The following is a 23,513-nucleotide window of genomic DNA, read 5'->3' on the forward strand; positions in this document are numbered from 1 at the left end:
GTTGTTTAATAATTGATCATTAAATAGCTTCAATGTAGACTATAAGCCAAAGTGAAACCCAAGATTATCACAGGAATAAATATGACTGGGTCAATAGCATCACTATGGTAAATCCCTGATGTCAAACAGGCTAATGTTTGTGTGACAAGAATTTTAGTCACCTCAAAACTCACTGAAGAGAGTCAGAATGGGAACAGAGCATGGTGGCACACATCAGAAACACCAGTTCTCAAACTATGGAAGCAGGTGTGTGAGTGAGGAGACAAGAGGATCTAGAGTTCAAGACCAGCCTAGGCTGCACCAGCTCCTGCATCCATAAACCGGTCAGAATGTTATAGCCAAGACCTGAGGGTAAACAAGAAGTAGTTTGACTGTGTGGGAAGAAAGCTCTTTGCTGGACAACAATGTCTTCCACCAACAGAGTTCTGGTGGAGTGTAGACTCTGGACCTTGGGAAGGCTAGCACCCTTCCTGCTCTCAGGAGAACAGTAAACAACCACAGCCCTTTACATGGGAGTTTTCACGGCTCCATTAAGGCTCAGCACAGACTGAATTTGGTAGTGACAGAGAACAAAGGTACCCCACTGTGGAGAGGAATAGTCAAGACTGTCTGAAAGAGCTCCGAGTATTCCACCTCCTCACATTTACAATACAGTCTCAGAAGACTGCACTTGTTCTTTCTCATATGCCGATCTAGCCAGTAATATACGTATATATGAACAGATGCACACGTGGGCATGGTAAGCCACTAATAAAGGAGAACAAGAAGAGCTAGTTATAAGGGATGTTGAGAGACATGGTAATGGACACTGAAGGTGATTCCCCAGCACCTGAGCGACTTCACAGCCATGCAGGACAGCATACAATGCTGACGCAGAACGTGGAAGCCTTAACCACTGGCCCATTTCACAGAATGCTTCATGCATCTGTAAACCAAAACACCAAATTAACTTTTATTTTAGTTAAATAGTCCTGACCATACAGCTATCAGTATAGGTGTTAATGAAGATGCATGTGCCTGTTTAACTTGGACTAGTAATCATCCTGAAAGTCTTTTCAATAACAGTTTCTATGTGGAAACTCAAATATCAAAGAATACTAGGTAATGGTGGTACTCTGAAGGAAAATGGCCCCCATAGGGAGTGGCATTATCCAAAAAGATTAGGATTTGTAGACTTGTTGAAGTAGGTGTGGCCTTATTGGAGGAAGTGTGTCACTTTGAGGTTTCAGAAGCTCAAGCCAGGCCCAGTGGCTCACTCTCTCTTCCTGCTGCCTACAGATCCAGATGTAGAACTCTTGGCTCCTTCTCCAGCACCATGTCTGCCTGCATGCTACCATGCTTCCCACCAAGCTTCCTTCGGTGATGAAAATGGACTAAACCTTTGAAACTGTAAGCTAACCTCAGTTAAATGTTTTCCTTTATAAGAGTTGTCATGGTCATGTTGTCTCTTCACAGCAATAAAACCCTAAGACAGTAATGCATACTGACATATTCTGTCCGACGGCTCCAGATTTCACAGAGCCTCCTGTACTCAGGTAATAGTCTCCAAAGTGGTTCATGATACATTTTTTTGATGAACTTAATTTTGAAGAAATTTGTATAAACACCACCAAAAGATGGGGTGAAAGGTGGTGAATGAGGCAAAGATGTTCTGGATGGAGCTACAAGATAATGATAAAGAAGACATCATGTCTGAAAAATAGCAGAGTGTGCTACAGTCACTGAAGCAGAAGATAAAAGATAGGTCTGCCACAGACAGAGAGCACATCCAAGCCATAGTTCTAGTGAAAAAGGCAAGTGTAACAGTTCATCAGCGGCTAAGGATCCGCAGGGAAGAGACGCACTCCCTCTGAAAAATAAAGGTGCAGACTTAAGGGGCTTGTCCCCTTCGATTATCCCACCACAGCCACGTCTGCTCCAGTGCTTGTCTAACACAAATGCCACTTACCTTAAAGAGAGAAAACCCTCTGCAGCCACCAATCAGATGTCCCTACCAAAGATGGCATGCCAAGACAAGCTGGCATTCCTCTGCTCTCCACGTAGAGGGAGCTGCAAACATGGAGGAAGTAGTTACCACCTCAAGACAATGTAGCTGTTTCTTCACAGGCAACTTTTCTTAGATACTTACTTTCAGTTGACTCGGAATTACCCAAAGCAAGATGAAGTTGTTTCCCGTGTGGATGTTGGTGATGGAGTGGAATCAGGACCAATGTCTTTCTGTAAAGAAATTGATAGTAGGAGACTTTCACAGTGTAAGTACAGAAAGATCATAAGGCCCCAAGCATATTATCTAAATTTGTCCAGCATGCTTTCTGATTTATATAATCGTTCTTAGGGCTCCATAGACAATAAAGAAAAAAGTACATGTCTTCAATGGAAAGCAAAGAATTCCAAAGAATTGCCCTTGTCAATAAATGGACTATACACTTGATATGAAAGACTGCAGAGACTCATACTTACTGGCACTTATGAATGCAACCTGATGTGCAAGTATAACCTACAGATGCTTCAACCAGTTGTCCAATACGCTCCCTGGGTGAGGCTGCAGGTGTTTAAAAGTGAGAAGGTCCAGGGAAAAGCTGCTGGAGTAACATTGATGGGGGACAAGGTGTGCACTCATTCAGGAAGATTACTAAACAGAACTATGACCCCACCACCCAGAAACATAATAATATTGGTGAAAATGGAAAAGAACAAACCATGATGAAAAACCATTTTCAAAACTGAGGAAAATAGAACTTGGGTGTTCTGATTGTGAGAAACATCCTCAACGTCCCAAAACAGAGAAATGTCCACCTAAGTTTAACAATAATCTAAAGGAGCCAGTCATGGAAGTGAACTATTGAAATATTTCAAGAACTCAGCATCACTCAGTTATTAGAAGTCCTACATCCAAGACAGCTGTTTTCCATTACAAGGAGAAGAACATGGGATTTATTTCCTCAGAGTCTGTCATACAAGGAGACAAGGATGGATTTGAACCAGCTCAAGGACACCTGAACTCTAAATCCAGGAGACATCACGCAGACCCAAGTTCAAACCAAGGTGGAGATTCTGAAAACAAACAGCTTGTTGAATAAGATGTGATAGATACAACCAAAAGTAGTGAAGACACTTCAGCAGAGATGTCACCAAGCGGTCACACTGGGCCAGGAGGATACCAAAAAGGTGCTTGACATTCCCACTGAAATGTCCCAAGAGGCAACACTTCCAGCAGGGGCTTGTTGATGAAGAGTTGCCAGGTGACACCAAATTCTCCAACAATGCTCAGCAAAGGGAACATGTTTCTGTTGGATGCTTCAAAAGAAAGAAATGTGGGACATTTCCTTAATCATAGTTGTTGCCTCAATCTCCTGGTACAGAACGTTTTTTTTTTGTTTTTTTGTTTTTTTTTTTTTTTTTGTAGAAACATAGGAATTTTCCATCCATGGCCATTTTCACCAACAAGTGTGTGCAAGCAAGAACAGAACTAATGTGAGATTGTGTTTATGACTCTGGGACACGCCTGACAGGGAAATCCTCTGCAAATGTGGTTAAAACATGAAGGGGAAAAGTAATATAAGCCAGTGTCCAGTGCCGGCCTATTTATGAAATAAGCTGATCTGGCTGACGTCACAGCCTTCAGTACCCAGCGAGACTATGGCTAGTCCCTTGGTTTCCCTTACCCATGGAATTCATATTTTATGTCTGATTTTATGTAACTTAAGCCAGTAACAAACTAAGGATATTTCCACATGCATCACATATCGCTTGCTTTTACTGTCATTTAACTTTACACAAATAGAATGGGAATACATATTTTATATAAATACTGCTGTGCAATTTATAGCATATTTGTATCTTATATAGTAAAGACAAAATTACAATGCATTCATATGTTCTTTTAAAAATCTTATGACATGTATGTCTAAGTGAAGTGGCTGTGTGTTTTAAACAATTTATATCCTAGCCAGAGCACTTAGCAAGACAGAGAAACAAGGGCATCCAAGTCAGAAAGAAAAAACATGGTTTTTTTTTTACATATGGTATGGTTTTTTATGTTTAAAAAAATTTTTTTAAATGCACACATACACAAACTGTTAGGACCGTCAAAACAATTCCATTAACTTTCAGGGTGCAAATGACTTAGAAGTTCTTCCGTCTGGAGCTGCATTAACTCTAGAAATATATTTGGAGAGGCCAGCCTGGTCTACAGAGCGAGATCCAGGACAGGCATCAAAACTACACAGAGAAACTCTGTCTCAAAAAAACAAAAATAAATAGATAAATAAATAAATAAAATCTCTTTATGTGTATAGGTTTTGTATGTATGGGTTTCAAAAGTATCTTTTATATTTATTCTAATGTAATTTACATGGAATTTTCTTATGTTATCATTTTGTTATTGAATTTTATATTTAAATTTGTATATAGCCATCTTACTAAACATGTTTTTTCCAATAATTTATACAATTTAATGTTATTGTCTTAGACACACACACACACACACACCACATCCTACTGAATTCATTTAGTGTTGTTCCTATGTGTGTGTCTCTAGGGCTGACCATTTGGAATCAAATAACTTATCAGGGAGCTCATTGCTGAGGCAGACTTGTTCTCCTGCTCAGCGGTCATTACCTACCTGTAGGTCTCCATCTAGGGGTAGGGTCTTGTAAGATTGCCCCCATCCACACGGACATGCCAACTTATATTGTCTTGTTTAGGCAGCTGTATAGATGAGATTTTATGGGTGCAGCTGCCCTGTTGTGTACAGGAGAAATGATCTCACAGCCAGCCGGCACCCTGGACCTCTGGCTCTTGCCATCTTTCTGCCCCGTCTTCTCCGATGGGTTGCCCTGTAGATTTATCAACTGGAGATGCACACCCACAGTCAGTTGTTCACTGCATTCTGACCAGTTGTGATTTCCTGCGATGGTCTCTGTTTCTTTAATGAAAAGTGAGAGCTGTACTTATCTGTGGATACACAGATAAGCATTTGGAGCACAGTTAGAGATTATAGTAGTTTGGGAAAGTGGCAATAATAAAATGGGCCATCTTATCGCTAATTTTAGGAAGATGCTTCAAACATTTTGTAACTAGAAATGTCTTGTTAGTATGCTGGCAGACACTTAGCCAGCTTTTATATCACTCTAACAAAACACCCAAGATAACTACATTTTTGCCCCAGTCTATGGAGGCTTTTTGAATATGTGTTTTATATCTTTAGAGAAGGAGCCCCAGGATTTCCCCTGCTGTGTGCTGTGTCTTGCTTCTTCCTGGTCCACGATGCCAGCTGAGGTTGTCAGTATAAAGAAGTCAAACTGGAGGGATGGGAGATGGCTCTTCCACCATCTTCTTAGATCTTCGAGCCACACATCAATCTGGGGCTGATCCCTCCACACTTGTTCAGCCTTCCTGTGAGGTTCACAATGATCTTCCCAGCCCTGTGGTCATCAATGATTCCAAATTTGCCGATGTAACCGTGCTTCATCATCACAGTTAGGAGCTGAATGATGACTTCAGGGCATGGCCTGATGAGGACCTGGCATTTGCCTCTCTTCTCAGAATTGATGTTCTCAAGCATCTTTCAAGACATTCATGTGCACCATGGTGGTGGTAAAGATGTGCACCATGGTGGTGGTAAAGATGTGTACCATGGTGGTGGTGTGCATAGATGTGCACCATGGTGGTGGTAAAGATGTGTACCATGGTGGTGGTGTGCATAGATGTGCACCATGGCAGTGGTGTGCATAGATGTGCACCATGGCGGTGGTGTGCAAAGATGTGCACCATGGTGGTGGTGTGCAAAGATGTGTACCATGGTGGTGTGTAAAGATGTGCACCATGGTAGTGGTGTGCAAAGATGTGCACCAGGTGGTGGTGTGCAAGGAAATCTTATATACTGTCATCTTATAATAAACCAGTCCAATTTATTAGTATTTGCTCACTGCTTGGCTTGTTATGGGAACACAACAGGCCTGATGGAATTGGTGGGATATGGTTCCTGGCTTGCCACCCCTCAGTTCCAATTAGAGAACAATTAGCTGAGACCTGTGTGGGAACAATGATGCTGAGTCCTGCACATGCAGGCTGCAACATACTAGGATAAATTGGGGCTCATTCTGCTAATGAAACCTACCTCATTGTGGGGCGTTTACCCAACCACCCCCACAGTTCCCCAGAGTTTTCTTGAGTGCGAGCAGCAGGAAATATTAGATAGAAAGATTTATTGCGGAGAATATTGCGGAGATAAACAGATAGAAAATAAAGGATAGCCTCGAGAGGGCCTGGAACCTATTCCAACGGGCCCCGACTGTCTCTGCCCCAGGGTTTTTATAGAGATGCCAAGGGGTGGAGCAAAAGACCTCCTCCCCCAGCACAGCCAAGTGCAAACCATCTCAGACACCTGCACTCAGGCCCGTGGTCTAATCATCCTCTATGAGGACCTGCTGGGTAAAGCCACAAGGAACCCGAGAACGGGCTCCCACACCTCATACCCTCACATGAACACCAAGATGTTAATGACCTGATGTCCTTGCAGATTCCAGAACTCTGGGTGCTGATAATGGCATTTTGTAACATTTTTACACTGGAGGAAAAGTTGAAGGGACAGGCAACAAATTACTATGCTAATTGCTTTGTGCTGAAAAGACTTGTTAGAGGGTACCAAAGGTCAGACAGGAGGAATAGATGGTAATGATTTGTTGTAAGACGTGACAGCAATGGTTAACAGCAAGCCACTGTGCGTTTCAAAACCACCGGAGATTTTAAAGGAAGGAACAGTAAACACTGGGGTTACAGATGGGTTAATTATCATCATTACAGCATTCCATGGTGTATAGAGGTGTCCTAACACACAGGGTACTCTACAAATATATACAATTTAATGTGTCAATTAAAAGTAAAATAAGATCTATTTTGACTTGCTTGTAAGATTTTTATCTTAGCCTCTTCGCAATGTGCTGGCATTTCTCATACGATAAGGAAAAAATAAACACATAATAATATAATGACAGTCTTATTTTATTTAAAGGACTTTTTTGCCAGAAAAATTTTGTGCATTTTAACTACAGAACAGGAAGCAAGGATTTTGTATAGAGCTTAAGACCCAAACCTAAGCCTAGTGGTATGGCTGTAATCCTAGCTGCTCTGGAGACTGAGGAATGAGGATTCAAGTTCAAGGCTTACCCGGGCTGCAAGTGAGGCCAAGGATAGCCTGGGCAATTTAATGAGCTTCAAAATGTAGAGTGAAAAGAGAGCCTGATATACAGTTTAGTGGGAGAGGGCTCGCTTAGCGTGTGTGAGGTGCGGGTTCAAGCTCTGGTCTCTCCCCCTATCAAAATAATAACAATAAAATAAATAAGGGCCCAAGCAGGAACTAGGCCCTCTGAATGTGGGTGGCAGTTCTGTGGCTTGGTCTGTTTGTGGGGCCCCTGGCAGTGGAACCAGGATTTATTCCTGGTGCATGAACTGGCTTTTTGGAGCCCATTCCCTGTGAAGGGACACCTTGCTCAGCCTCCATACAGGGGGAGGAGCTTCATCCTGCTTCAACTTGATATGCCAGGCTTTGTTGACTCCCATGGGAGGCCTTACCCTCTCTGAGGAGTGGATGGGGGTCGAATGGAAGTGAGAGGGGAGTGGGAGGAGGGGAAGGAGGAGGAACTGTGGTTGGTATGTAAAATGAAAAAATTAAAATAATAAATAAATAAATAAGGCCAAAGTGTAGATCAAGGAAAAAAATCAGTATGGCTTTTTCTCTGGGAAACTCTCTCCAAGACCCCATTCCTTTCTCAGTTTCCCCAGAAGCTGTTGGCTCATGAGCGCTTTGTTTCTCTGTGTGGTGACTCAGACTTTAGCAGTGACAACTTGACTTTTTAAGGCTAGTGCCCAACCCTTTAGGCAAGTTCCTAAATCTTGCCAGGTATCCCTTGAACTAACAGGGGCAAAAGAGAATGACCTCAAACACATATTTAAGAATAAAAATCACTAGCAAAGTACTGATTGCAAAAAATACTCAGCAGGCTGCATATGGTGATGATTGTATGTAGCCCACTCACGGGAGGAAGCTTTGTTATGTAGTGAGCTCTGGGCTAGCCTAGGCTGCATAAGACCCTGTCTCAAACAAAACATATTGAACAGACAGGGCTAGCAATCTGTGGAATTGTAGCCATAGCTGCTTAGGAGGCTGAGGCAAGAGAGAAGAGCTCGGGTCTAAGGTCTGCTTGGATGGAAAGAAAGATGAAAGGGAGGGAGGGAGGGAGGAAGGAAGGAAGGAAGGAAGGAAGGAAGGAAGGAAGGAAGGAAGGAAGGCAAGCTTGGGATTGGGATATAGGTCAGTGATTCAATTCCTAGTGTACCCATGCGCATGCATACACACACACACACACACACACACACACACACACACACACACACGCACATATTCACTATAAAAATCTTTACACTATCACTTGTTGAAGATGTCTGACCAAACCTCAGCATGTCAGCAGAGTGGGGGCCTGGGTGTGGGGATATTTTGTGTGTGTTCTAACAAATAATGCTTGCCTGGAGATCAGAGTGTGCAGCTAGCCAGTAGTTAGCCATAGAGGTCAGGCAGTGGTGGCACACACCTTTAATCTCAGCACTAGGGAGGTGGAGACAGGAGTGATATGGCTGGGCAGAGAGAGGAATATAAGGTGGGAGGAGACAGGAGCTCGGCCTTTACAGGCTGAGGAGTTGGTTGCAGGACATTTCCTTATAATTAATTTCCTTGGCTTATTGCCAAATAATGGAAAAATCTTCTTCAGGCTGAGGAGTTGTTGTGGTAAGGAAGGGTGACTGTGGTTTGCTCCTTTGTCTCCCTGATCTTTCATCACTTACTCCAGTATCTGGGTCTGGGTTTTTATTATCAAGACCAGTTAGAATTCGAGCTACACCTGGGCTCCTGATGGGAAAGGCTAAGTGGGATGCAGGATGCAGAGAGACCACGTCCCCAAGGGCCTGGGAGATAACAAGAGGCTTGCTTAGCCCTGCCCTGTGTCATCGGCATGCCGCCTGGAACAGGCCTGAGATGCAGGCAGAGACTAGCCAGGCTTTATCCTGGGGCTGGAGGCCTCCCTGTGGCACTGGTTAACGGGTTCCCACTGAAGCCATTTCCTATAATACGCTCATTACTTTTTTTTTCAGTAGAGCATTATGCAACCCTCTGTTCTGTGGCTCTAAGCCACCCTCCCTGTGTGGCTAGCTCCTCCTGGGCTAGAGGAAGCTAGCTGAGCACCAGCCTTCATCCTCCACTGCTTCTGACGACATGCGACCAGTCCCCTCACATTCCTGCCGCCCTGACAGCCACACCAGAAAACTGCAAACCAAAGTAAACCCTCCCTCCTGTCAGCCGCTTTTGTCAGGGTATTTCACCACAGACACGGAAAAGTGACATTGTCCCCACATGTCACCTTTGTCTACTTTCACATCCCTACTTCCCATCGAGGCCACTCTTACGCACTCACTAAATACATGGGCTTTCTGAAGGCCATTACTCCTGGGTGTCTAGTGCTGAGCCAGGGCAGGTCCCCATCACCCCATCAATGGAACTTAAGAATGAATTCCTATGGGTAAAAACAACATTCATTGGCCTCTCCTGGAGCTGGGCAGCAACTCCGTAAACTAAACTCTCACAGTAAAAATGTTTCCATACTCCCGGATCTCACTGCAGACTGTTAAAGCACACAGGTTCCCCACCCACCCCCCATTCATCCCGCTGTTCTCAGACCCCCTTTTTTGAGCATGACCAGCATTGCAGAAAGTATCTCCAGAGTGAGCTCTTCTTTAATTTAAAACATGCTGTTTACTTCTGGGATGTTTCCAAGTGCTCAAAAGAAATGATTTCAGAACAATTAAGCTCACCACTTGTGGGGCGTTTACCCAACCACCCCCACAGTTCCCCAGAGTTTTCTTGAGTGCGAGCAGCAGGAAATATTAGATAGAAGGATTTATTGCGGAGAATATCGCGGAGATAAACAGATAGAAAATAAAGGATAGCCTCGAGAGGGCCTGGAACCTATTCCAACGGGCCCCGACTGCCTCTGCCCCAGGGTTTTTATAGAGACGCCAAGGGGTGGAGCAAAAGACCTCCTCCCCCAGCACAGCCAAGTGCAGACCATCTCAGACACCTGCACTCAGGCCCGTGGTCTAATCATCCTCTATGAGGACCTGCTGGGTAAAGCCACGAGGAACCCGAGAACGGGCTCCCACAGGTCCCCCTTTCTTAATATATAAAAAAATAACTATTAATGGCTTACAGCAATCTCCATAGCTGTTACACCTCCCAGTATGGAAGTAGAGGATGATATAGATGGCATTTCTCTTTTGAATTAGGTCCAAGGTGACTACAGCAGTCTTAGTTGCCTCAAGCCCTTTCTAAGCCAAAACACTTAAGGCGGCTACAAACTTAAAGAATCCCTTAGCTTCATCATTACCATTAACAGGTTAACATAAATATTGCTATACATAGTCACAATTCTCTCAATCTTACAACTCAAAGCAAACTCTTAACAGAACCATTTGAATTAGCATATATGGTGCTATATATAGTTAACAATTTTCTCCGTCTTACAACTTTAACTCAATCATTTGAATTTTCTTGTTAACAGAACATAGGAAAAACTTCGATGTATTCACAAACTTAAATATTTCCTTAACTCCACAAAACCAGGTGCATTAATATCAATAGGTTTCTGCAAACATAATTCAATCTCATAACTCCTCCTTCTCTTTATAATTTTTTAAACAAAATCTCAAACCTAGTTAGAGGAACCCAAACTTATACAATTCCTATAAACCCATATTGAAAAGCAATCTTCTCAGTCTAACCATGAACACTTTGAAAACTTAGCAAAACATCCAAAAGCAGTTTCTTAATAAAACTCTTTACACTTTAGAAGTAGTCTCTTAATATACCCCATTTGCATTTCTTACTAACAAAAACATGACATTAATTCACTCAAACAACTTTTGAAATTAGACTAAGGATTATTAACTCTCCCCGTTTTCTTTATGATTTAAGCAAAATCTCAAGCCTAGTTAGAAAACCCAAACTTTTCCATTTAAACAGTTCCATTTGTAACACAAAACCAGTTCTGTAAGTAATTTCATTTTTACATAAACAGTTCCACAAAACAATTGCATTTTTAACACAGAATACATGAATCACCAATTAATAAAGCATATATGCATACACATCTTGACTCTAGGTAGAAATAAATTTCTTCATTTAAACAGTTCCATTTTTAACCCAATTCCAGAAAACAGTTCCTAGGTCATTACTATAAGTAAACTCAAAATTGTCCCATTGCAATGAAATCTCTACTATTCATTTCATTTCTTAAGTCCCAAAATTTAAATGATAAATTCTGGTACGAGCCTTCCAAATATGAAGAAATCCATAACCAAAATCTTTTTGTAGTTTTATCTCATTTTAAGTTCAAAAAGTTCAAACAAATAAATTCTGGTATCAGGCATTCACTTCCAAATATGAAGAGATGGTTTTCAACCAGAACTTTTTGCCGTTAACAATTTTACTTCAAACAAGCGTCTCTGCAACTTTTGTTCTCACAGACAGACCTTTTTAGGTACAGTAGTATTCTAAACCACACCGTTTTTGATGTTAGCTCAGGTTTTTCTGTGTTGCGTTGATTTTCCATGAATCTCAGCTGCGGATGCCTTGTGCTGGTTCTCACGTCCGCCATTCTTAGCTTCTTAGCGGCTTCTGGAGCTTTTGAAAACCGCTCAGACTGCCTGTTTTGCAGTCTGCTAGGACACTAAGTTCTGTATCTCAGGTTTTTTCAGCATATACATTAATAGACTCACACTTAACATTTACACTTTTTCACAAATTCACATATAACCTTTTGCCTTGCAAAGCATTTAGATTCATATTCAACATTTACACGTTTTTACAAACTCATAACATTAACATCTACTTATTTAAACTCCTTAAGGAAACTATAGAACTACTTTAGCAAATATATTTCTTATTACTTCTTATGTACTTATTTAAACTTACATTTACAACTAGCATCTTTACTTCTTACAAGCTTATCACTACATGTCTTAAGACTACCTTAGATACTTCTTGCAAGCTTATATATATTCTTAAAGGAACTCTATAGATCTATTTTACAAACTTATATAGGGCTACCATTAGCATATATTTAACTTAGCAAACACCTAAAGATTTCTTAACACAGATCTAACGAGAATTTTTACAAACTCACATATCTTATTTTCATTTTTTTCTATTTCTTACTCTTAATTATTATTAGTACTCTATTAGACAGATTTTCTTAACTAGACAGGAAGTACGTACATCATTTCTAAATTTTAGAGTTTATAGTCAGCTTTGTTATAAAGCACTGGGATTTAGTGAGTGTTGTTGTTATAGAATTGTGATAGTTGTTGCTAGGGGACTGTAACCTTCCCAGGATGACGCCACACTCCAAAGTTGCCAGTTCTCTCAGCCGTTCCGGACCGGCAGAGATGCACTGTCAGCGGTAGACGGTTTTTAACTAGAGGCTGTCCCTTCACCCAGATTCATAATAGTTCCCCTAAGTGCTTCAATTCAGACAAATGTTTCTATTACAGCAGTACTCTTGGTTTGTTCTACCGAAAAACTTCCCTTCACGCTGACGGTGAAATTACCGTATTTAGCTGCTGTAAGCTCTTTGCCAAATATCGCACAGTTATTAGGTGATATAAAGTATTTTTCCAAAGGAGCTAGTAAAGCCAAAAGCGGCACAGCTCAGAACTCTATTTCCTCACTGTTTGCATTAACCAGTGACAAAACCTCAGAAACACTAATCGAGCCACTTTCATTCTGGTTCCTTTATAGGAACGTCATTGGAGCTGACTTTTCCTTAGTTCCACGCTTCTTACCAGACGCTCCGGTAAACACCGAGCTTCATTCTCCTCTTGTGAAAAAACACAAACATGTCCTAGACCCCATATTAACACAGGGTTAGTACCCTTCCATAATCCCAAGCAGGGTTCTTTCTATTTCTCATTACCCTCAGCTAAAGGACCAGGAAGATTGGAGTGAACTCTAATATGGCCCACAAAGCATGGCAGCTTTCTTTTGTGGAATAGTGTCTTGGATTTGTTGAAACATTTTGACTGGATTGTTGTTAGTTCCAGTATTTTTACCAAAACTTACTATTCAAAGGAGTTAAGAACATAGATGTTCTTTCATGAAACATATCCTTCATTAGCTTACTCTGAGAAAAAGCATTTTCAGGATTTAGTATTTTCACTTCATTAGCTTTAACTCCTGATATTAGCACCTGTGATATTTAGCATTGATTTCTTATAAGGAACTTTCAGGTGAAGCAACTCTTTTGTAAGACAGCTTTTCTGAAGTTTGTTTCCCATCTATAAAGCAGTCATTTTTTTGAATGCCTGTTTCTTATCCCCTTAATTAGATTTGCAAAGGAATTACTCATTGCAGGCAGTTTGTTCAAAAGGCAAAGAACTTTTTTAATTTCAACATTAGTTTCTTCATATCTAAGACAATATTCAGTGTATAAACTGCTTTCCCTTGTTTTAAGGATTTTAAGGTAGCTTGTTTGGTCTTATAGGTAGCTTTTTGTCATCCAACTACCATAAAAACTTTGCACAGCTATTAGGGTAAATAAGGCATTTTACCAAGGGAGCCCCAAACCGTGAAGCGCCTAGTTCCATATCCTTTCAATTTTTCATTGGAACTGATATTTAAACTCCTAGACGATTTTCCTTATTCTTTTAAAAGTTGTATTTTCAGTTTACCATGAAAGTATTTTTGAGCTGACAAACGTGTTTCAAGGCAATGTCGCCATCTTTAGTGGAAAAACTACCTTTCCCAGAAAGCATTTCCCTTATATCAGTCCATAATAGTATCAGTCCCTTATATCACATCCCTTTTATCGGTCATTTCCCATAGCTCTTTTTGGGTCTGAGAGTCAACTTTTAAGTTCTTTTTTACCAGACTTGCTTACAAATTCTTGCCCGGGAAGTTTGAACAAAGTTTTCTGCTTTTGCAACGGGAGATTTGAACAAGCATTTTACATTTTTAATTATGGGACATTGGGAGGTTTCTGGTCTCTCCTCAGCTGGCTTTAACAGGTGTCTCTCCTTTAATTGACACTGGCCCCCAAATCAGAACTGCACCTGCCTTGTTAGCGCGCATTGAGGTGGGCAATTTCTGATAGCAGCTTTCCTCGGGGCTTGTGTTTGTCTTAGCCAGTCAGTGAAAAACATTCACAACAGTTTTTTCATAGCTCTTTCAGAGAGATTTTTCTCCCACTGATCTATCTCATTTTGCTTGTTCCTTCCTTCCCCAGATGCAGAGCTTCAAGTATCTGCGGCTCTGTACCTCTGCTAGCTGCCCTTGGAAGTAGGGGCTTTTTTTTCTTCCCCCCGAATCTGCCTCAAATTCTAGCAGCTTTTTCAGGTCATATTTTTCTGGGGAGGATTATGTCCCTTTTCTGTTTCTTCAGAGTCTTTTGCCCAGACAGTTCCCAGTTTGGTCTCAGTTTATCCCCTCTACCCCAGAAACAGTTTCCGACACTACAGTGGCGGCTTTCCCTGCTACTGAAGGTAGGGCTTTTTGTCTGTTTTCTGGGTCTGTGTGGTTTGCGTACAGACTGAAAATCTAACAAGGGAGGTTTTTGCCGTTTCTAAACTCCCATTAGGACAGGTGTTTTGCCTTATCAGACCTTCACCTGGCCCAGTCCCCCAGTGGGTTGCATTTGCTTGTCTGGGTGCTCAAGGACAGAGCTTATTCCAGAGGCAATCACCCCTCAGGGCTACACTCCCTCATCTCAGGGAGTCAGTTGAAACAAAGCTTTTCTCTAAGAGGTGCTTTCTGACAGAAAAGAAAGCTTTACTCCTGGATAGTGCTGTTCTGCCCTGGCTGGGCTCTTTCCCCAGACAGCGTTCTGACTCAGCAGCACAACTGCTTCAGACACAGTTCAGCTTTACTGTTTTCCCAGAAAGGTCCTTACTGATAGGAAAGCTTTTTTCAGATGTCTTTTTGCAGCAGTGAACCTACCAACCCGGGACTTGTAGGAAAGTGGACAACTGTGCCGTTCCCACTGGCTTTAGTTTTGGTTGTTCATTAGCAACCTTCCCCTGGGTCCTGCACCTTCCTGCCTCAGCTCTGTGCTCCAGGAAGTTTGCAACTGCAGGAACCCTAGTATCCCTGAAATGCACTCCAACTCAGAGAAGCTGCTGGCCAGTCCCTCTGGGTTTTTGCTCAGAAGAGAGGATACAAAGCTAACAGTTTGCATTGCTTCAGGGGATCTTTGCATTAGGACCATTAGGAGCACCTTTTCATTCTGAAATGCTCAACTCAGAAACAAAACCCTTGATGCCTCAGCTCGGTTGTAACTGAAAAGCTTGGCTTTTTTGCTTTTCTCAGGTAAAGTTTCTGGCCCTTTTGGGCTCTCTGTAGCTCTTTACCCACACTCTCCCAAGCGTTTCCCTCAGGGCACTCTGACCCACTGTCTTTTGCTGGCTTGAAGAGACAGAGCTTAGAAGAGGCTTTTAGGAACTTGTCCCTGCCTCCTGCATTGCAGGGACAATTTTTAAGGCTTGAAAAACAGAACTTAGAGGTTTTGCTGTCTTAAGAGGTTTGTTGTTTTTCCCTTAGAGCTAATCACAGGTGGTCCCCATACCAATATCTTCAGGTGATTCTAATTTTTGTCCTTCTGAGAAAGTTAAAGGCTTTAGTCTTTAAGTTTGAGAGCTTTTGAGAAAGATGAAGGCTTTTTAGAGTTTTTTCCCCCAAATTTTCCAAGAAAAGCTTTAAGAGAAAGGTTTTTTTCCCCCAAGAGAAAGAGCAACTTTTCCCAAAACTTCCCAACTTTAAACTTTTTGGCTTTTTTTTACATCCCCATTTTTGCCTCAGGGAGAAATCACTTTCTCCTGCCGCTTGGACTTAGCATTTCAGCTGCCCCAGGTCAAAAGCTTCCATAGGAAACCTATTCTTCCCCATAAGCTCGAAGAAGAGCTTTTTTACTACCCAAATAGCCCAAAGAAAGATTTTTTCCCCCAGTTTGCATTCAGAGCCCCCAAGTTAGAAAATTGAAGAGTTTTTCTGTCTAGTTGCCTTACTTATTTTTTCCTACACAATCTTACACTTCTAAGTTTTTCCTACACTATTTTACTACCCTATGCCTTATACTTATTTTTCACAGATAGAAATTGAGAAAGGGATAGAAGATAGAAAATTTTGACAGAAGAGAATTTCGCTGCAGCATCGGACATCCTTCCAGTCCGCTTTCCTTTTCTCTCGAGGATAAAACCCCTGCCTCTCAAAAATATATATATAAAAAATATATATTTTCCATAACACCGGCATGCCTCATCCACTGGCAGGGCTGAACTCAGCACTTTCGCCAAAAACTCTGTAATAAAACTATTATTTTCCTTTATCTTTAGTCCCTATTACTTTGTCTTTAGTCCCTGTTCATGTGTCTTTAGTCCCCCCTTTTTTCTTTAGTCCCTTTTTTCTTTTTTCTTTAGTCCCTGTTCATGGCGCCATTCTGTGGGGCGTTTACCCAACCACCCCCACAGTTCCCCAGAGTTTTCTTGAGTGCGAGCAGCAGGAAATATTAGATAGAAGGATTTATTGCGGAGAATATCGCGGAGATAAACAGATAGAAAATAAAGGATAGCCTCGAGAGGGCCTGGAACCTATTCCAACGGGCCCCGACTGCCTCTGCCCCAGGGTTTTTATAGAGACGCCAAGGGGTGGAGCAAAAGACCTCCTCCCCCAGCACAGCCAAGTGCAGACCATCTCAGACACCTGCACTCAGGCCCGTGGTCTAATCATCCTCTATGAGGACCTGCTGGGTAAAGCCACGAGGAACCCGAGAACGGGCTCCCACAACCACTCTAGGAAATTCCGGTGTCTGTTTTTTTGTTCGCGTTTCTGAGAGGGACTCTCCACTCAGAGAGACCACCAGCCACCCCACAGGCCACCAGTACTCCCTCCAAGGGAACACCTGAAGAGCCCCTTCTTTTATACCAGGTTCTGATCAGGACAGGACAGGAGAAAACCCTGAGCCAGGCTGTCCCTAGCCCAGGACCCCAGGCAAGAGGGCATGGCGGAAGTAGACATCTGGAGGAAGAGGAGTTGTGCAGAGCCATTCAGTACAGGGTCTCGTTTTGAAGTCTAGTGTGTGTCACACCTGGATTGTCCATTTCATCCCTTGCTCACCCACAGCTACTGTCGATGTGAAGCCAGACGTGAATGAGCCGGCAGTATTAGCTGGGATCTGCAAACACAGTTGATGACCGGTTCCTTTGAGTGCCTAGTTTCCTCCTGGATTGTTTGTCTGTGGCTACATGACAAATTAGGAAAACAGTACCAGCAAATAGGTGCATAGTCATCAGTGTACACAGCGTTATTCACATCAGTGAAGGGATGGATGAATGGCAGCCAGTAAGAATTCCAACACATGTCAACCTGAGTGAAGCCTAAGAACATAACACCAAAGTGAAAAAAGCCACTCAGAGAAGAAATGCAGCCACATGATTCCACATACGTGAGACAAAGTCACAGGGACACAGAGCTGGCTACCAGGTAGAGGGAAGGGGGGCGTGTCCAGGAAAAAAAAGTTGATGAAGGCTGGTGAAGAATAGGAACGGGGAGAGCTTGGGAAGGAGCAGTGAGGAGGACCTTGGCCAGAGTAATGGGGAGGGCCTGGGAAGGGGCAATGTGGTTGAAAACAAGGAGAATGTGGAGAGCCAGGGAGGGGAAGAATAGGACATTGCTGCTTCATCGGCATATAGTTTCAGCCCAGGGTGCTGGAAATTGAGGCCAGTTTTATATTAATGTGATCAATAATATTCATAGCATGCACACTTTACTGCAAAACAAACCCCAAACCCCACAATCTGTCATCTCACAGGTTCACGGGTTCTGGGACGCGGCCTCAGCAGGCTGATGTTATGATGTCAGAAATCTGTCTCCTTTAGGATGTTTCACACGAGCAAGATCCAGTTCTCATCCTCCAGATTGTTCCGGTGGAATTCACTAGGACGGAAACCCCAGCTGTCTTGTTAGCTCTCATCTAGGACTACTCTAAGCTTCCAGAAGCCTGGCAGGTCTATAGCCCCTGCGCTGACCAATTCCTCTTTACAGGAGGACTCGGTGACCTTGAAAGCACTCACCTATGAGGTCTGACCTGCATTAGCTCAAGGTCAGGTGTTTGTAAAGTAAGCACAGGCATGAAATCCCTTTAGGATTCTGCCTGATATCCCAGGAAGGGTGTGGTGTAGGGTGTGCCTGGTAGGGAGTCAAGGGAACCATGTCAGAGTTTTACCTATCTGTCCAGCCTTTGCCTCTGCAGGAGCGACCTCAATGAATCTGGTTAACCCTGAAATCAGCAGATGATGATGGGCAAGCTGACGCCCTTTGGTTGGCTGATAGGACCCTGTGAGAAAGAAGATTCTACAGTGAGATGTAGAAGGAATAAAACCGTGTCTGTTCTGGAGGCCCAGCCTGCTTTAAAGACCTAAGGAGCCTCCTTGATAAGACACAGGCGATGGAAAGGCCAGCGTGAATCTTTCCACGTCTCTGGTAAAGGAACCCCTTGTGGCTCTCAATTAGGCAATGCTTCCCTGCTTAATAGTCTGGCTCCAGCTGTTGCCTAGACTTGAAAGCCATGAAGCTGGGTCAAGCGAATGATTTCAGGCCTCCAGAGCAGTAACTCCTGCTAATCAGTTTATCTTCTAGAATCTGCCAGTGCTTTGAGGACAGGCCAAGTAACGGTTCCCCACCACAGCTCCCTGGGAAGGACGTGAGACCCATGTGCCCAGCCCTGTCACAGCAGACTCTCCAGAGTGGGCCAGGTCTTCCCAAAGCCACTCAGGCGATGCTAAGGGACAGTCAAGGTGGAGAAGCAGATGATCATTTGGGGAACAACTTCTCCTCAGATGAAAATCATAGAAGTTGATTTCACTGAAGGAGCATCAGCTTATTAGAGCAACAAGTACAGCTGTCCAGGGAGGACCAGTGAGTCGTGGAAAGAAGCTAGCTGGGCACAGCTGGGGGGAGGGGAGCAGATCATTTCAGGACATCCGGCTCATCTGATGCGCACTCACAGAGTGTACTCTCAAGTACCAGATGCTAGAGGCACAGCCAGTTGCACACAAGATGGACAGGGACTCTGCTTCCAGAAGGCTGCAGTCTCCTGGAAATGTACTACACGGGCTGATGGATCCTTAAAGTGCTAAGGGCCTGGAATTTTTACATAGAGCATAACTCTTTTAGGTAAGAAAATCACATCATGGTTGTGTTAAGACAGAGTGTATGTTGGCTTCTTTTGCTCCTAGAAATTTATAGAATGATAGAATGTGATGTGTGTGTGTGTGTGTGATGTGTGGTATGGTATGTGTGTATAGTGTGTCTATGTGTGTGTGGTATGGTGTGTGTGTATGTGTGTATATGCCTGTAGTGTGTGTGTGTGTGTGTGTGTGTGTGTGTGTGTGAGATGTGTGGTATGGTATGTGTGTATAGTGTGTCTATGTGTGTGTGGTATGGTGTGTGTGTATGTGTGTGTATATGCCTGTAGTGTGTGTGTGTGTGTGTGTGTGTGTGTGTGTGTGTGTGTGGTGTGGTGTGTGTATGGGTGCCTGTAGTGTGTGTGTGTGTAGTGTGTGTGTGAGATGTGTGGTATGGTATGTGTGTGTAGTGTGTCTGTGTGTGTGTGTGTGTGTGTGTGTGTGTGTGTGTGTGTGTGTGTGTGTAAGCTCCCTGGAACTGGGCAGCAGCTGCAGGAGAAGCATCATGGTACCATTCCCTCTTCTGTATGCTTGGAATTTTCCATAATGAAAAATAACTAACAAACTTAAATTTAATTTTAAGATGATAAATCAGGAGACAAAGGGATTGCTTAGTGATTGTAATTTTAAACTTTTATCATGTTCTTATTTATTGCATGGGTGCACACGTGTCATGGTACAAATTTGGAGGTCAGGGGAAAGCTTGTGGGAATCAGTCTTTCCTTCCACTATGTGGGTCCTAGAGATAGAACTCAGGCCTTTGGGCTTACTAGCAGCTACCCACTGAGACATCTGTCCATCCCTCATTTAAGTCTTTAAAGCCAAATTAAAAAGAAAAGTTCAAGAGTTCTGAGTGGAGTGGAAGGCAGCTGCCAGACACTGAGGCCTTCACGTCACATCATTAGCATCAGTTAGTCAATGTATCTGTGAATGTGTTCAGACAAGAGCACAGACTATTGCAAGACCCAGGTCCCGCTGAAGCCCTGCCTCCCTGCAGATGGAAAGCAGGGCCACCAGGGCTAAGCCAAGACCCAAGTGCAGTCCTCAGGAGAACCTGTCACAGAGTGTGTGGGAAATCAGTGCACATTTACAGAACTGAAATGGACCAGTAGGAGCGCTCTTCTCTCCCACTAAGTCCAGACTCTTGTGGAAGCATTTCTAGACTTAGAGAGGATAAGGGCATATTGAAGATGTGAAAAGATCGCCCTTAGGCACCTTCGGAAGGAGCAGAGGGCAGGGAGCCCAGGCAGTGGTGGTTGCAGGTGCAGTGGTCAGTTTCTTCTCTGCAGATATTCAAAGAAGGAGACATGGATTTCTACCATGGCAGCAAGGGTGTGCCGTACCAGACTCTGGGAGGTCCAGAGTGGTGTCTCCACATGTGGAGAAGGAGCTTGCTTTCCAGTCTTCCTGAGCAGACACCATGATGCTGGGCACACAGAAGTATGTGTCAGAGGGAGAGGGGAGGGAAGAATGGAGGGCGAAAGTCAGTAAAGGAGGCGTGAAAAGGTCCCTGGAACCTCACTCCACACTTCCCAGTACCTACATCAGGAGGCTCACAACTGCCCATCTGCACAACCAAGGATCTGACATTTCTGCCCTTGCAGGCACCGCCACCTCGTGCACACACCCACACGCAGACACATGTGCATACACACACTTAAAGTTAAGAAAAAAGGTAAAACTTCACGAGATGTACCATGTTGGAACATGAAGTTAATCTGAATCTATGTTCCTGGGCCATGGTCACTCATGTATGGCTCCAGAACAAGTTGTCTCTTTCTCTCCTTCCAAGTGCTGTTGAGTTGACAGGAAAGTGCAGTGTATTCTCTCCGGACCTTCAGAAGAGAACTGGAAACGCTTGGGATTTGGACTGAGGAACTGCAGTGCTGCAGACAGGAGGCTCAGAGCAGTCTTGGAGAACTCAGCCCAGAAGGTGGAAGCGACAGGGGAGGCATATTGACGCTAAAGTCCCAAGTGGCATTTCCAGGCTTTATGGACCGGTTGTGCTGTCAAGCTTCCTGACTTACCACGGCAAGTCTCAGGCCTCTCCACAAGGGGGCACCAGAGCCCACATCTATCACTGGGTCAGTCTGAGCACGGCCGTGGGATGGGACTGGGATGGTGGCATAGTGCTGCTCAGCCTGGAGAAGCTGAACTACATTTCCCAGGGGCCCCTTTCCCATGTGGTCTGGTAATGCGAGTGGTGAGGAGCATCCTTTTTTGAGTAATAGAGGGGACACGGAGAGTAGCATAAGCCTCACCTGTTGGCCTGGAGCAGCAGCTGGGTCTGCCCACGGCTGACATTCACCCCAGCCTCTTTGGACTTAGCCAAGTGTGTGTGATTAACTCTGGTATGAAAAGCCCCAGCTTCAGTACATAGTCATCAGCTGAAAAGCTGGTATAATGCTTTGGAGTCGTGAGTAACAGCCCTAAGTACTCTTACGCCTCCCCAACACCTGCTCCCTAGGTCCACTAGGGCTCCATCTTGCTCTGCAGTTACAGGTTGCTTTAGTGAGATCACCACAGTCCTGTCTTACTGCATATAACTTCTGCTCCCAAAGGTTTCCTCCAACCTGACTCTTCACTCTGGCTTAGGCTTCTTAGCACACGCCATGCCCCAGGGAGGCCTTCCTCCTCGTTTTGCAAGTAGCTCACGGGCAGATGCAGCCTGCTGCACTCAGTCTCCGCTCAGCCTTACCCACCTGTACCCCTCACCTCTTCATCCACAAGGGTCTCCCAATGGGCTAGCCCTTGTAATGCCTGTGTTCTGGTCTGACAGATCGCTCCCTTTAGCCTCCCACTGCTCATACCGGGTCCCTCCTGGAAGATGACCTCAGCACCCCAGGACCTACCCTTCATGCTCTTGTCACAAATGTGGGTGTGCCCCTGCTGGCCTCAAGATCCAGAATAGTGAGGGCTGCCTGCTTCTGTTCAGTCACTTTAGTGACCCGCATCCTGGTACATAGAGATTCTCTCAGGAACACATTGAATTAGTGACTGAGCAGGTGTTGGCTATGTTCTTCACTCCTCTATGGACTTGTGTGGTAGTCTGAATGTAATTGGCCCCCACAGTCTCATAGGGGGTGGCACTATTAGGAGGTGTGGCTTTGTTGTCGTGGGCATGGCTTTATCGGAGGAAGTGTGTCACTGTCGAGGCGGGCTTTAAGGTTTCCTGTGTTCAGGATACTGCCCAGTGTGTGAGGCGACTTCCTGTTGCCTGCAAGATGTAGCACTCTCAGCTCAGCACTACATCTCCCTGAATGCCCTCATGCTCCCTGTCATGATGATAATGGATTGCACTTCTGATACTGTAAGCGACCCCCCCCCCATTAAATGTTTTCTTTGTAAGAGTTGCCGTGGTCATGGTGTCTCTTCACAGCAAAGGACAATCTAAGACAATTTGTTAGGACCCCTCCCTAGTAATAGCAGGTAACAGCCAACAGGACGCTCATCCATCACCTCGGTGAATTAGAGAACATGAGTGACTGAGTTATTGTAGACCAGGAAAGGAGATGGAGCCAGACCACACTGATCTTCTCTCCTCAGTGTGGGCCTCAGGGGGCGTCAAGCAGGAGGTCCATCTCCTTCTCACTCCCCATGGACCAGCCTGAGGGCCCTGAGGTGGAGCAGAGGAGAGACGGGAGCCAGGTCTCGGGACCTGACCAAGAAAGGCAGAGCAGGGCCTTTTTCATGAGATTCCCGGGAGAAAGCCAGCATCTTAAACAGTCTGATAGCCAGGTTAGGGACACGGGATTCTCCTCAGTAAAGACAACTTCCTCTCCGCCAGGCCTGTTACAATGCCAATGCCTGTGTGGAGGTCAAAGGGCAGTCCTCTCTCTCCACTGTGGGTTCCGGCATTGAACTCAGGTCCTATCATTTTACCCCGTGGAGTCACCTCATCACCTTATTACTTCCCAAGAGTTTGCACAGTTTTCACAAGACACCGACACAGGACAAAAGGAGAACGTGTATTGGTGCTTTCTTCTCCGACCCCTGCACCCACACGTGCAGTCTTCTCCTTGGGGCCAGTGTGCGTCTTCAGGGGCATCAGGCAAGCGGTGATGCTGGTGGACTCTGTGCGCATCCGGATTCGTACTAGACTTCCGAGAACGCAGGCTGCCCGACTCTCGCACCTGCGCGGCTTCGTTCCACTGTGGACATCCCATAATCGGCCCGACTGGCCCGACTGACCACTGCTTTCGGAGACTTCACTTTCAACGCTGCGGTGACTC

General features: G+C 44.3%; 1 pseudogene; it reads left to right on the forward strand.

Annotated features, from left to right (window-relative positions):
• The first annotated feature begins 795 nt into the window (after positions 1 to 795).
• On the forward strand, positions 796 to 23,471 carry LOC131921982 (histone-lysine N-methyltransferase SETDB2-like; annotated as a pseudogene).
• The last annotated feature ends 42 nt before the right edge of the window (positions 23,472 to 23,513 follow it).

The sequence above is a fragment of the Peromyscus eremicus genome, chromosome 11 (assembly GCF_949786415.1).
Source record: "Peromyscus eremicus chromosome 11, PerEre_H2_v1, whole genome shotgun sequence".
Taxonomy (NCBI): Eukaryota; Metazoa; Chordata; class Mammalia; order Rodentia; family Cricetidae; genus Peromyscus; species Peromyscus eremicus.